This window comes from Apium graveolens, chromosome 1 (assembly GCF_009905375.1).
Source record: "Apium graveolens cultivar Ventura chromosome 1, ASM990537v1, whole genome shotgun sequence".
Taxonomy (NCBI): domain Eukaryota; kingdom Viridiplantae; phylum Streptophyta; class Magnoliopsida; order Apiales; family Apiaceae; genus Apium; species Apium graveolens.
Genome location: NC_133647.1, coordinates 138402317 through 138415063, shown reverse-complemented (window position 1 = coordinate 138415063; position 12747 = coordinate 138402317).

Below are 12747 nucleotides of genomic sequence, written 5' to 3'. Positions count from 1 at the left end.
TGTGCATTAAGCTAAAAACAGACAAAGAGTAAAGTCTGATTCACTTCAGTACATCTTAGAAATAAGGCATAACTAAAATTTTGCTAAAGATCTGTCATTGTCCTGAAACCTACTGAAGAATGAGTTTATGCTTGAGTCCACCTCAACTGTTTTGTGCTAATTTTATGCATCTTTTGAAATTCTATTTTACAGTGGCTTCTCAGTGTAAGTGCGTCACGACTGTTTATCAGAATTTATGCTATTTTCAGAGTATTTCTCCAGTAATCATAGAGTGTGAAAAGTCACCAAGAAAATATTTTGCTTTTCTGATGCATATTTACTTAATACCAGCAATGCACTTGGGTTGTCCCTTCCACATTTTTACTCTAGATCTCAAAGGAGTACCTGATTTTAATCTTTGATCGTTTTGCTTTTTCTTTTGATAAGAGAGGTCTATCAGCACTTAGTACATTCAGCAGTTTTACTAGTATCAGAACTTAACAGATGAGTAGCATTATTCTAATTTGTGACTTAGTAATAAGATATACAAAGTAAACTTAACTAAGCTCAGTTATCAGAATTTGCTAGTGTCATAAGATTTCCACTGAAATAATTACTTCTTCCATGGAATTATTTTGTTTATTGAAGACTACTAGGTCAGTATCTAGCACAGTTATCCTCATAGGATTGAATAGGTACTAGAACAGACATATCACTTATCAGAGTTTAGAAACATATATCAGACAACAGTCAGTACTTAAAGACATTTATCAATTAAGCACAGAATACACAATGAGATTAATTCTGAAAATACTGAGCATAAAGTCTGATAACACAGAACAAGTCTAAGCAGATTTAGAGTAAGAACCTGAAACCATTCCAAGTTCATTTACCAATCTTGTAAAAGTAGCTTCACATAATGGTTTTGTGAAGATATCTGCCAACTGTTGATCTGTGGGAACAAAATGCAATTCCACTGTACCTTCATCCACATGTTCCCTGATGAAGTGGTACCTGATGCTGATGTGCTTTGTCATTGAGTGTTGAACTGGATTATCTGTCATAGTAATAGCACTTTGATTATCACAGTAAATAGGGATTTTGAAATATGTTAACCCATAATCCAGTAACTAATTCTTCATCCAAAGAATCTGTGCACAACAGCTTCCTGCAGCAATATACTCTGCTTCTGCAGTTGATGTGGAAATTGACTTTTGTTTCTTGCTATACCAAGAAACCAATCTGCCTCCAAGAAATTGGCAGCTTCCACTTGTGCTTTTCCTGTCAATTTTGCAACATGCAAAATCTGCATCTGAGTAACCTATTAGTTTAAAATCTGATTCTCTAGGATACCATAATCCTAGAGCAGCTGTCCCTTTAAGATACTTAAAGATTTTTTTTACAGCTGTTAAGTGAGGTTCTCTTGGATCTGCTTGAAATCTTGCACAAAGACAGGTAGCATACATGATATCAGGTCTACTAGCAGTTAGATAGAGTAGAGAGCCAATCATACCTCTGTAGTCAGTAATATCTACTGATTTACCGGTATCCTTATCCAGTTTTGTTGCAGTGGCCATTGGAGTGGATGCACTTGAACAATCTTGCATTCCAAATTTCTTTAGCAAGTTTCTGGTGTACTTGGTTTGACAAATAAAAGTGCCTTCCTCATTCTGTTTGACTTGAAGGCCCAGAAAATAGCTAAGTTCCCCCATCATACTCATCTGATATCTTGACTGCATTAGTTTGGCAAACTTCTTGCAAAGTTTGTCATTTGTAGATCCAAAAATGATATCATCAACATAAATCTGGACCAGAAGTAAGTCCTTTCCATGGTTGAGGTAGAACAGTGTTTTGTCTATTGTCCCTCTGTTGAATCCACTTTCCAGAAGAAACTGAGCTAAAGTCTCATACCATGCTCTAGGAGCTTGCTTAAGTCCATAAAGTGCTTTGTCAAGTCTGTAGACATAGTCTGGATGTTTGGTATCTACAAAACCTGGAGGTTGTTCAACATATACCTCTTCCTCCAATTCTCCATTGAGAAAAGCACTTTTCACATCCATTTGAAAGACAGTAAACTTTTTGTGAGCAGCATAAGCCAAATATATCCTTATGGCTTCTAACCTAGCAACTGGTGCAAATGTTTCATCATAATCAATTCCCTCCTGTTGAGAATATCCTTTTGCAACCAGCCTTGCCTTATTCCTTGTAATTATGCCATCACTGTCAGTTTTGTTTCTGAATACCCACTTTGTACCAACAACAGATCTATTATTTGGTCTTGGTACTAGGGTCCAGACTTTGTTTCTTTCAAATTCATTCAACTCTTCCTGCATTGCTTGCACCCAATCAGCATCTTGAAGAGCTTCTTCCACTTTCTTTGGCTCAGTCTGAGAGAGAAAAGAATTGTAAAGACACTCATTTGAAGTACCTGTTCTAGTTCTGACACCTGCATCAGGATTTCCAATTATCAAATCAGGTGTATGTGATTTTGTCCACTTCCTTGCAGATGAAAGGTTTTCTCTAGAACTGGATGCTCCCCCATGATCCATGCTATCTTCATTTTCATTTTCTTATGCTCCCCCTGAAACTATGCTCTCTGAGTTGGATTCTTCAGTATTTAGATTTTCAGCACTATCAGAACTTGGCTTATCAGAACTTGACGAATCAGAACTTGAAGAGCCAGATGCATGTTCGGATGTTTCTTGAGATGTGGTAGGATCTTGAATATGCTCCCCTTGCATAGGTGCATCTTCCTTTAACGTAGTCACCACAGTTTCAATAACATCAGAGTTTAATCCATCAGAGTTTGCAGTATCAGGACTTAGACTGTCAGGATTTTCAGTATCAGAATATGAGTCTTCATTTTCAAATCTCAGCTGATCATGGTCGACGAAATCTTTAAGACCAGTGATCTTCTTGTTATCAAAAGAGACATTGATAGATTCCATGACCACTTTTGTTCTCAAATTATAGACTCTGAAGGCTTTTGTGGAAGTGGATATCCAACAAAGATTCCTTCATCAGCTTTTAGATCAAACTTTGATAACTGTTTAGGATGAGTCTTGAGAACAAAACACTTGCATCCAAATACATGAAAATATTTCAGATTTGGCTTCTTTTTCTTCACCATCTCATATGGTGTTTTTCCATGCTTGTTAATGAGTGTTGCATTTTGAGTAAAACAAGCAGTCTGCACAGCTTCAGCCCAGAAATAGGTTGGAAGCTTTGCTTCTTCAAGCATTGTATGTGCAGCTTCAATGAGAGTTCTATTCTTCCTTTCAACAACCCCATTTTGCTGTGGAGTACCAGGAGCAGAAAATTCCTGCTTTATTCCATGGCTTTTGCAGAACTCTTCCATTTTCAAATTCTTAAACTCAGTGCCATTATCACTCCTTAAAATCTTCACAGAATCTTTGACCATTTTATCCAGCTGTTTTACATGATCAATCAAGATAGATGCAGTTTTACTTTTTGTGTGCAAGAAATACACCCATGTGTATCTGGTGAACTCATCCACTATGACCAACGCATACTTCTTCTTTGCAATAGACATGACATTTACTGGACCAAATAGATCAACATGTATAAGATGATAAGGCTCAAGAATTGATGAATCAGTCTTGCTCTTGAATGAAGATTTTCTTTGTTTGGCTTTCTGACATGAATCACAAAGACCATCAGGAGCAAATACTGTGTTTGGTAATCCTCACACAAGATCTTTCTTGACCAGTTCATTTATATTGTTGAAATTTAAATGAGAGAGTTTCTTATGCCAATTCCAACTTTCTTCAATTGATGCTCTACTTAACAGACAGATTGCAGAGCCATCAGTACTTGTTGAAAGCTTAGCTTCATAAATGTTACCACGTCTGTATCCTTTCAGAACAACTTTGCCTTTAGATTTACTCACAATTTCACAGTGTTCTTCAAAGAAATCAACATGTGTAAGTCATATATCATAGACCTATTTGTATATTCGAGGATTCAACTCAACTCAAATAAGAATGTAATAAGTAAATAGTGGATCGACTGTCAAAGAGATCTCGCAAAGTAATATCTGTCAAAGGATTCAGAAACAAGGTTCATCTACAGACTTGAGGAGTTAATTCAATGGAAGAAGTTCAAGAAGTTGATCATGCCTCAGTGATATAAATCAAGATCGTGGATTTAATCAAGTGACAGAGATCTCGTCAGAGTATCATTAATTACAAGGATTTAATCTGAAGAAAATCAGAGTATCAAAGTCAACACATGAAGAAACGTCACGGAAGTTAGTCACTCATGAACCAGACAGTACATCGAGTGTCAACGTTGAAGTGGTGGAATTGATTCATAATTTTCAGTGATTTTCAGAAGATTTGCAGAAGAATGGTTGCTGCTCAAGACTAGAATTAATTCTCTATTAATTAATTAAGTCATCTAATTTAATTAAGAAAATAAATTATATCTGCGAAGAATAATTTATTTATTAATTGAATTAATTGATTAATTAATTCTGAATTAATTCTAGGAATTTTAGGAATTTTCAGAAGTTTAATTGGATTAAATTTAAGCTTTAAATCAGCAAGACAATTGAAAATGAACTAGCATGACAATCAGGATTGTCATACCGATTGTCATGCTAGGCCATTTTAGATTGTCTCACCGAAAGTTACTCTAGGAGGGTGATTGTCTTGCTAGTTCATTCTGATTGTCTTGCTAGTTCATTCAGATTGTCTTGCTAGTTCATTCAATTGTCCTACCGAAAGTCATACAAGCTTAAAGGATTGTCATTCCAATTCAATTAACTCAGCTGTTGATAAATAGAAGCATAAGACTTTTCTTTAATAATCACTCTCAATTATTTTCAAGAACAAGAGACAGCAGCCGCAGCAAAACATTTTATCTTCATCTGCTTTATTCAAGATCATAATTTCTAGATTGTAATGTTAAATCTAATCCACTAGAAATCTTTATCTTGTTCTTGTATATCAATCTAGCGGATTAAAATCCCTAGAACTTAATCTCAAATCGCTTTTTAGCATTTGATCTTTTAATTACAAAAATAGAAAAAGTTCATGTCGAATTTATTCTAAATTTGTGATAATTGATTTGAGATTAATACCTTGTAATCGATACAGTTGTTGTAACACCTTTCAAGTTTAATAATATTTTTATTTAACTTGAATTTTGTTTCACATTTTTTATTCCGCATTTTATTCGATTATTTGGTAACGTTTGTATTCAACCCCCCTTCTACAAACACATTGGGACCCAACAATTGGTATCAGAGCCTTCTGATTAACGAACAAATCAAGATCCTAGACTTTTGTGATTTTTCAACTCCTTGAATTTTTATTTATTCAAAAATTCATAATGACTTCACATAAAGTTGGAACCGTTAAAATTCCACAATTTGATAAAGAGAATTATATCATGTGGAAGAAGAAGATGCTATTATTTTTACAAGTTGCAAATCCCAAATATTCAAACTTGTTAAAGAAGGGTATAAAAACTCCGATGGTTATTGAACCGGAGGTAATCATAGATGGTGTGGTGACTACTGAAGCTAGAACCTATCCAAAAGAGCCTGAAGATTTTACTCCTGCTGAGAAGGAAGAAGCCTCCTTGGATGCCAGCCTTCAATTAATATTAATTGATTCCCTTGATCCCTTGATGAACAGACATGTGATGAACTGTAAAAATTCCAAACACATGTGGGAAACTATTGAGGTGATTAATGAAGGCACAGAGGAAGTTAGGGAGAACAAGTTGGAAATCCTAACCTCTGAATATGAACATTTCAAATCAAATCCAGGAGAAGGAATTACTGAAGTGTTTGAGAGGTACAATGCGTTGATCAACAACCTGAACATCAATGGAAAGTATTATTCAATCAGGGAGGTCAACAAAAAGTTCCTTTTAACACTGCCAGCTCATCTTGAACATAGAATCACTGCCATTAGAGAAGCTAGAGATCTGAGTGAGATTTCTTTGGACAGGCTCTATGGAGTGTTAAAAACCTATGAGTTGGAGCAGATTCAACAGAAGGAAGTCTACGGGAAGGATAGAATGGTCAGCACATCTACTGCACTTGTAGCTGAAGGTCAACAACAACAACAATCTCAACAGTTAGAAAGAATGGTACAGTTTTCCAAGGGTGAGGAAAATGAGTTAGTAGCAGAATATGATCCTCCTACTACAAATCAATCAAGTGATGATTTTTATTCCTTGGAAGAGCTGGAGCAATTGGAAGATGAATCAATGGCCCAAATTGTCAAGAGATTCTCCCATGTCAGATTCAGGAGGAATCCCAAGCTTAAGTACAAGTCCAACTACAACAAATTCCAGAAAGATGGATCTTCATCCTCTAACACCAGCAGTGGTGGGTACAAAACAGGGATGGTTGATCGAAGCACCATTAGATGCTATAACTGCAATGAGTTGGGACACTTTGCCACAGAATGTAGGAAGCCAAAGCAAGTAAGAAAGAACTCTGAAAGGGCTTATCTGGCAAAGGGAAGAAGCTGGGATGATACTGACAGTGAAGATGAAGATGAAGGAAATCTTGCTCTTATGGCTATTGATGGAAAAGCTTCATCGTCAAGAATAGAGGTAAAACTTTCTGATGCTGAAATGGTTTATCATCTAAGAGGTAACTTAGATTGTGCACGTCGTGATAATGAACTGTTAAGTTTACAGATCACAGACCTTGAGAAAGAGGTCAATGAATTAAGACTTGTGCACATTAATCAAGACAAATTAAAAGAACAGGTATCTTTTCTAGAGAATAGAGTTGACTGTTATAGAAAACTCGAAACTATTCTCAAAGACAAGATCACCGGTCTTGAGACTAAGGTTAGAGCCTACTTCAATTCTTGTTCGAAGGCTAAAGAGTTCTACAGTAAGCAAGCTGTTAATCAAACATCTGGAATAGGTTATGATTACAATGTTGCTATTGGAGAATTAGGCATAAACTCCCCTCCTCATGTATGTGCTAAAGGGAGGGAAGTACCACATGTGCTTAAGGGTGTTGATGAACCCCTCTATAAAGCATCAATTGCTGAACCATTTGATGCGACCTCTTCTGTTATTCAAGAAGAAATACGTGCTGAGGATCATGCTTATGAGAAGATTGTTTCCAAGTCAAGTGAGTCGAAAGTTCCAGTCAAAGTTGTGAAAGCAACTGAGACTAACTCAGACACACATGAGTTGGATAACAATAATGCCATGTCTACCATGCATAAATTGCCTGCTGTTAATCACTCTCATAAAGCATGTGGTGTTGCTAATTGTATGTCTTGTGCTTTTAATATGATGTATGCTTATTTTAATGGTAAGTATGTGTCTAATGATAAGACTACTCCTCGTCAGCATGTGAATAACAAGAAGCATGATAGGTCTAAGACTGCTAGTCCTTCTAAGGCTAGAAAGGAGACATTTGTGCCTAAGCTTAAACAGAAATTTGTTAAGGCTGTTTACAAGGTCAAATGTTCAGTCATTGAGAATGTTGAGATCGTTAAAATTAAAAATGTTGTTTTGTCTGACAAAGGACAGTTCTACAAGTATGCCGGGCCCAACCAAGTTTGGGTTCCGAAGAAGGTCTAATCCATTTGAAGTGCAGGGCAGTATACAGGTGTAACCGGTAGTGTGGATTCTTGACAGTGGATCATCAAGATATATGACCGGAGATAGAGCCCTGCTATCAAATGTGGATTGAGAAAGATGGCCCCCTGGTTACCTTTGGAGATAACAGCAAAGGTTTATCTGAGGGATATGGCTGTTTGCAAGCTGGGAATGTTATCATTGTAATTTTGTATATTGTGCTAGGTTATTATCAGGAAGCAGTATCTAACATATAGCACCAGTGACGAGACTTGAGAATATTACGACATATCAGGCACCTGCTGCACATTACACTTGGAATTGTACTCTAGTAAGATGTGTACAAGTGTACTCCTGGTTGGTGAGTTAAAAGAGGAAGTCAGTGCACCACAGTTCATGGACTTTGCAGCTGCAGATCTGTTGAACTATGCAATCTCTTCTTCACAATCTCACTTCAGGTTGGTATGAACTAGTATACTGCTCAAGCAATCGTCAAGGACATGGTATGGCACTCTAACAGAAGTTATAATGTTATATGAATAAGTAGAGTCGTCATATTAATAACTATCTTATCACTAAGCACAATCATATTGTTTTATATGTGCAGTGGTATATTGTTAATGCAACATAACAATTAGTATCTAAAGTACTTTACAAGTATCGGTCAATGATATCTTGTTAACATTATGTTACAGATATTTGTAAGCTTTTGATATGAATGAGAATTACTTAGACTTTACCCTAAGTGATCAATGTTTTATCAAAAACTCATTCATATTGAAAAACAAAATCAAACTTCTTTCTACATTAGTGATTTCTTATGTCATGTAAAATCTTTTGAAATCACTATTGTAAATCATTTTCTCTCTATCACCATATGTTCTGTGTTACAGGTTCAGTCTCCAATGACTTTCTTTCATTGACAGTCATGAGGTTGAAAACCCACAACGTCTATCCCAGACTGTAAAGACAAACACAAAAATAGAACCAACCAACACTCTCTTACCACTAAATGTAGTATGAATGAGCGTGAGGGAGATAGTGCCTAGTGCACCACATAAGGAAGGTTCTGTAGTCAACCCAGTAGCTCTGTCTCCTACATAGATGAGTAGTATTTAAACCGAGACAACTGCTAGCCCCCATACATCTTCTCAAAAAGATGTAATGGCTAAAAAGGCACAAAAACAGTTACTAGATTCATTCTCTCAACAGGGTGAGTCTATTGAAGTTTGCCTGTCGGCCAAGGTATCCGATGTAGTGTCACCACTTCAAACATAAACAATTCTTGATGCACAAGGAGAGGTTACACACACAAAGGATGAGTTGACGGAAACAAGCGTTTCGACCATTTTAAGGTCAGATTCAATTGTTCAAGGTTCGTTAGTGGACCAATTGCCTTTACAGGTGTTAGGAGAGGATACTGATCCAAAAGCCATATGTCAGTGGTCAGTGTCTACCTCCCCAGGCTTAAATCCCCTGGATGCATCTGCGGATAGTGGATCTGACATAGGTGCAGATCGGCAACTTGTTGACAATGATTCAGATATTACCTGATAAGTCACAAGGAAATGTCTTCACAGACATTAGAAGGGAACTTTGATCTTTATGCTAAATTCGTTGGATCATTGTTTACCTTCCCAGAATTCAAATCTGGAACCCTAAAAGGGAAACTAGCAACTTGTAGATTATGACTCAGATTTATCTGACGAGTTTAACAAGGATGGGGATTTGTGAACTCCCATTGCACCACCTGTGACCTCCTTAAAGGATGGCTAAGGTGATTTTCCTTGCAGGTACAGCTGGATTATGGAGCTATGAGAGAAGAGTGATACACTTGTGAGAATGAGTGTAAACACGAGTGGAGAGAAGAGTGAAACACATGTGAGGTACACTAAAACACAATCACACACTCACAGTGAGGAAGAAAAAGAAACTACTTGTTATTTCTTTTCCAACCAAGGGAAATATGAGAACTCCTTCAGACGACGGCATACATTCCTTCTTTAAGGGGGAGATAAAAGCTTAAGTAATAGTTTGGAGGATTCCTCAACTAAGGGGGAGAAATAGCAGGGAGTAAGAAAAAGATCCTAAAAATGTACACTACACCACACCATTGTTGTTTCTAACTACGGATCCTATTGTACGGGAGAGGTGGTAAACACAAGGTGATTTCCTAGTAAGGGAAGAAGCTGTTAGGGGAGTACCATTGGTTTTTATCTGCGGATCCTATTGTACGGGAGAGGTGGTAAAACGAAGGTGATCTTCTTTAATCAGTTGATTCTCATAGGGGGAGAAGCAAGAGATATGGGCTTCTCAACAGGAAATGTGGTTGTACAAATGAAGATGGAACTACTTGAAGATATGTTCAGTCTAGAGGAACATCTACTTGGAATCTGGAAAATGTTAAATCTCATCCAGAACTTTTCTGCTATTTACTTTGCATGTATATTTATATCTTTTTCTTATTTGTTAGTTGAGTTATCCTCTAGGTATTTGTGTGTTATTGTCTAACAAACAAATAGGGGGAGATTGTAAGTCATATGTCATAGACCTATTTGTATATTCGAGGATTCAACTCAACTCAAATAAGAATGTAATAAGTAAATAGTGGATCGACCGTCAAAGAGATCTCGCAAAGTAATATCTGTCAAAGGATTCAGAAACAAGGTTCATCTACAGACTTGAGGAGTTAATTCACTGGAAGAAGTTCAAGAAGTTGATCATGCCTCAGTGATATAAATCAAGATCGTGGATTTAATCAAGTGACAGAGATCTCGTCAGAGTATCATTAATTACAAGGATTTAATCTGAAGAAAATCAGAGTATCAAAGTCAACACATGAAGAAACGTCACGGAAGTTAGTCACTCATGAACCAGACAGTACATCGAGTGTCAACGTTGAAGTGGTGGAATTGATTCATAATTTTCAGTGATTTTCAGAAGATTTGCAGAAGAATGGTTGCTGCTCAAGACTAGAATTAATTCTCTATTAATTAATTAAGTCATCTAATTTAATTAAGAAAATAAATTATATCTGCGAAGAATAATTTATTTATTAATTGAATTAATTGATTAATTAATTCTGAATTAATTCTAGGAATTTTAGGAATTTTCAGAAGTTTAATTGGATTAAATTTAAGCTTTAAATCAGCAAGACAATTGAAAATGAACTAGCATGACAATCAGGATTGTCATACCGATTGTCATGCTAGGCCATTTTAGATTGTCTCACCGAAAGTTACTCTAGGAGGGTGATTGTCTTGCTAGTTCATTCTGATTGTCTTGCTAGTTCATTCAGATTGTCTTGCTAGTTCATTCAATTGTCCTACCGAAAGTCATACAAGCTTAAAGGATTGTCATTCCAATTCAATTAACTCAGCTGTTGATAAATAGAAGCAGAAGACTTTTCTTTAATAATCACTCTCAATTATTTTCAAGAACAAGAGACAGCAGCCGCAGCAAAACATTTTATCTTCATCTGCTTTATTCAAGATCATAATTTCTAGATTGTAATGTTAAATCTAATCCACTAGAAATCTTTATCTTGTTCTTGTATATCAATCTAGCGGATTAAAATCCCTAGAACTTAATCTCAAATCGCTTTTTAGCATTTGATCTTTTAATTACAAAAATAGAAAAAGTTCATGTCGAATTTATTCTAAATTTGTGATAATTGATTTGAGATTAATACCTTGTAATCGATACAGTTGTTGTAACACCTTTCAAGTTTAATAATATTTTTATTTAACTTGAATTTTGTTTCACATTTTTTATTCCGCATTTTATTCGATTATTTGGTAACGTTTGTATTCAACCCCCCTTCTACAAACACATTGGGACCCAACAACATGATAACCTCTGTCACAGATTTGACTTATACTCAGAAGGTTGTGTTTAAGTCCTGAGACCAGAGCTACTTCTTTAATGATGACATTCCCAAGATTGATATTGCCATATCCCAATGTTTTTCCAATGTTGCCATCTCCATAAGAAACACTTGGGCCAGCTTTCTCCACAAAGTCTGATAGCAGGGCCTTATTTCCAGTCATATGTCCTGAACATCCACTGTCCAGAACTAGAATATTGTTCCTGTTGCCCTGCAATCACAAAGACCACTAATTATTAGTTTTAAGGACCCAGACTTGCTTGGATCCTTTGGCCTTATTAAGTTTGTTAACATTTGCAGCGGATTTAGCATCAGAGTTTATGTTAACATTTTTCTTTTCAAAATTTACATTATCAGACTTTGAATCAGAATTTACACTAGAAGGAACAATGGAAACTTTCTTCAAAGAAGGTTTTATTTGATAATAATCATAGTACAAACTATGATATTCCTTACAAGTATAAATGGAATGCCATAAACTACCACAATGAAAACAAGGATTTTGTGGTTTGTATCTAACAGACTGACTCTTAACTCCTGATTTTGAAGGTAAGGAGTTAATATTCTTATTTTTCCTGCAAAAAGAAGCCAGATGGTTAGAACTTCCCCAGTTATGACATGTTTTCCTAGGAGCATCAGGAACAGGTTTATAATCATTGCTTTTATTCACACCTTCCTTTCCATTCCTATTTTTCCTAGGTGATTTTACCTTGTTTGCATTCTTGACATCTTTCAGCTTATGCTTAAGCTGCTTCTTTGTCATTAAGCCTATGTTTACTTCAGCTGTCTTTTCCTGTTTTAGTTTGTCAGAAGTTAATTCCTCTTTAACTTCTGATTTCTCATTATCATACTTTACAGTTACAAACTTAACAGGTTTTAACTTTGGCTTTTGCTTAACAACATGCTTAATTTCTTCAGTTCCTTTATCATTCTTATTCTCTCCATAAGCTAAGCCCTCTTTCCAATTTTCACTACTTAGCAAATTTTGAGTTGTTCTGCCAGAGTTAGTCCAAGTTCTGATTATCTCTCTTTCCTTTTCTAACTCAGTTTTTAGAGATTCATTTATTTTTAGCACTTCATCCCTAACATAAAAAGCATCATCTCTATCCTTCTGAGTTTGATGGAATATAACTAACTCTTTTTCTAAGAAATCATTTCTTTTCTTAAAAGCAAGATTTTCAGAAGTTAATCTTTCACATGTTAAGGTTTGATCTCTATAACTAACAAACAAGGTTTTAAGATATCTTCTCAACTCATTAATATCATCAGTATGAAAAGCATAAGTAGTCTGAGGTACC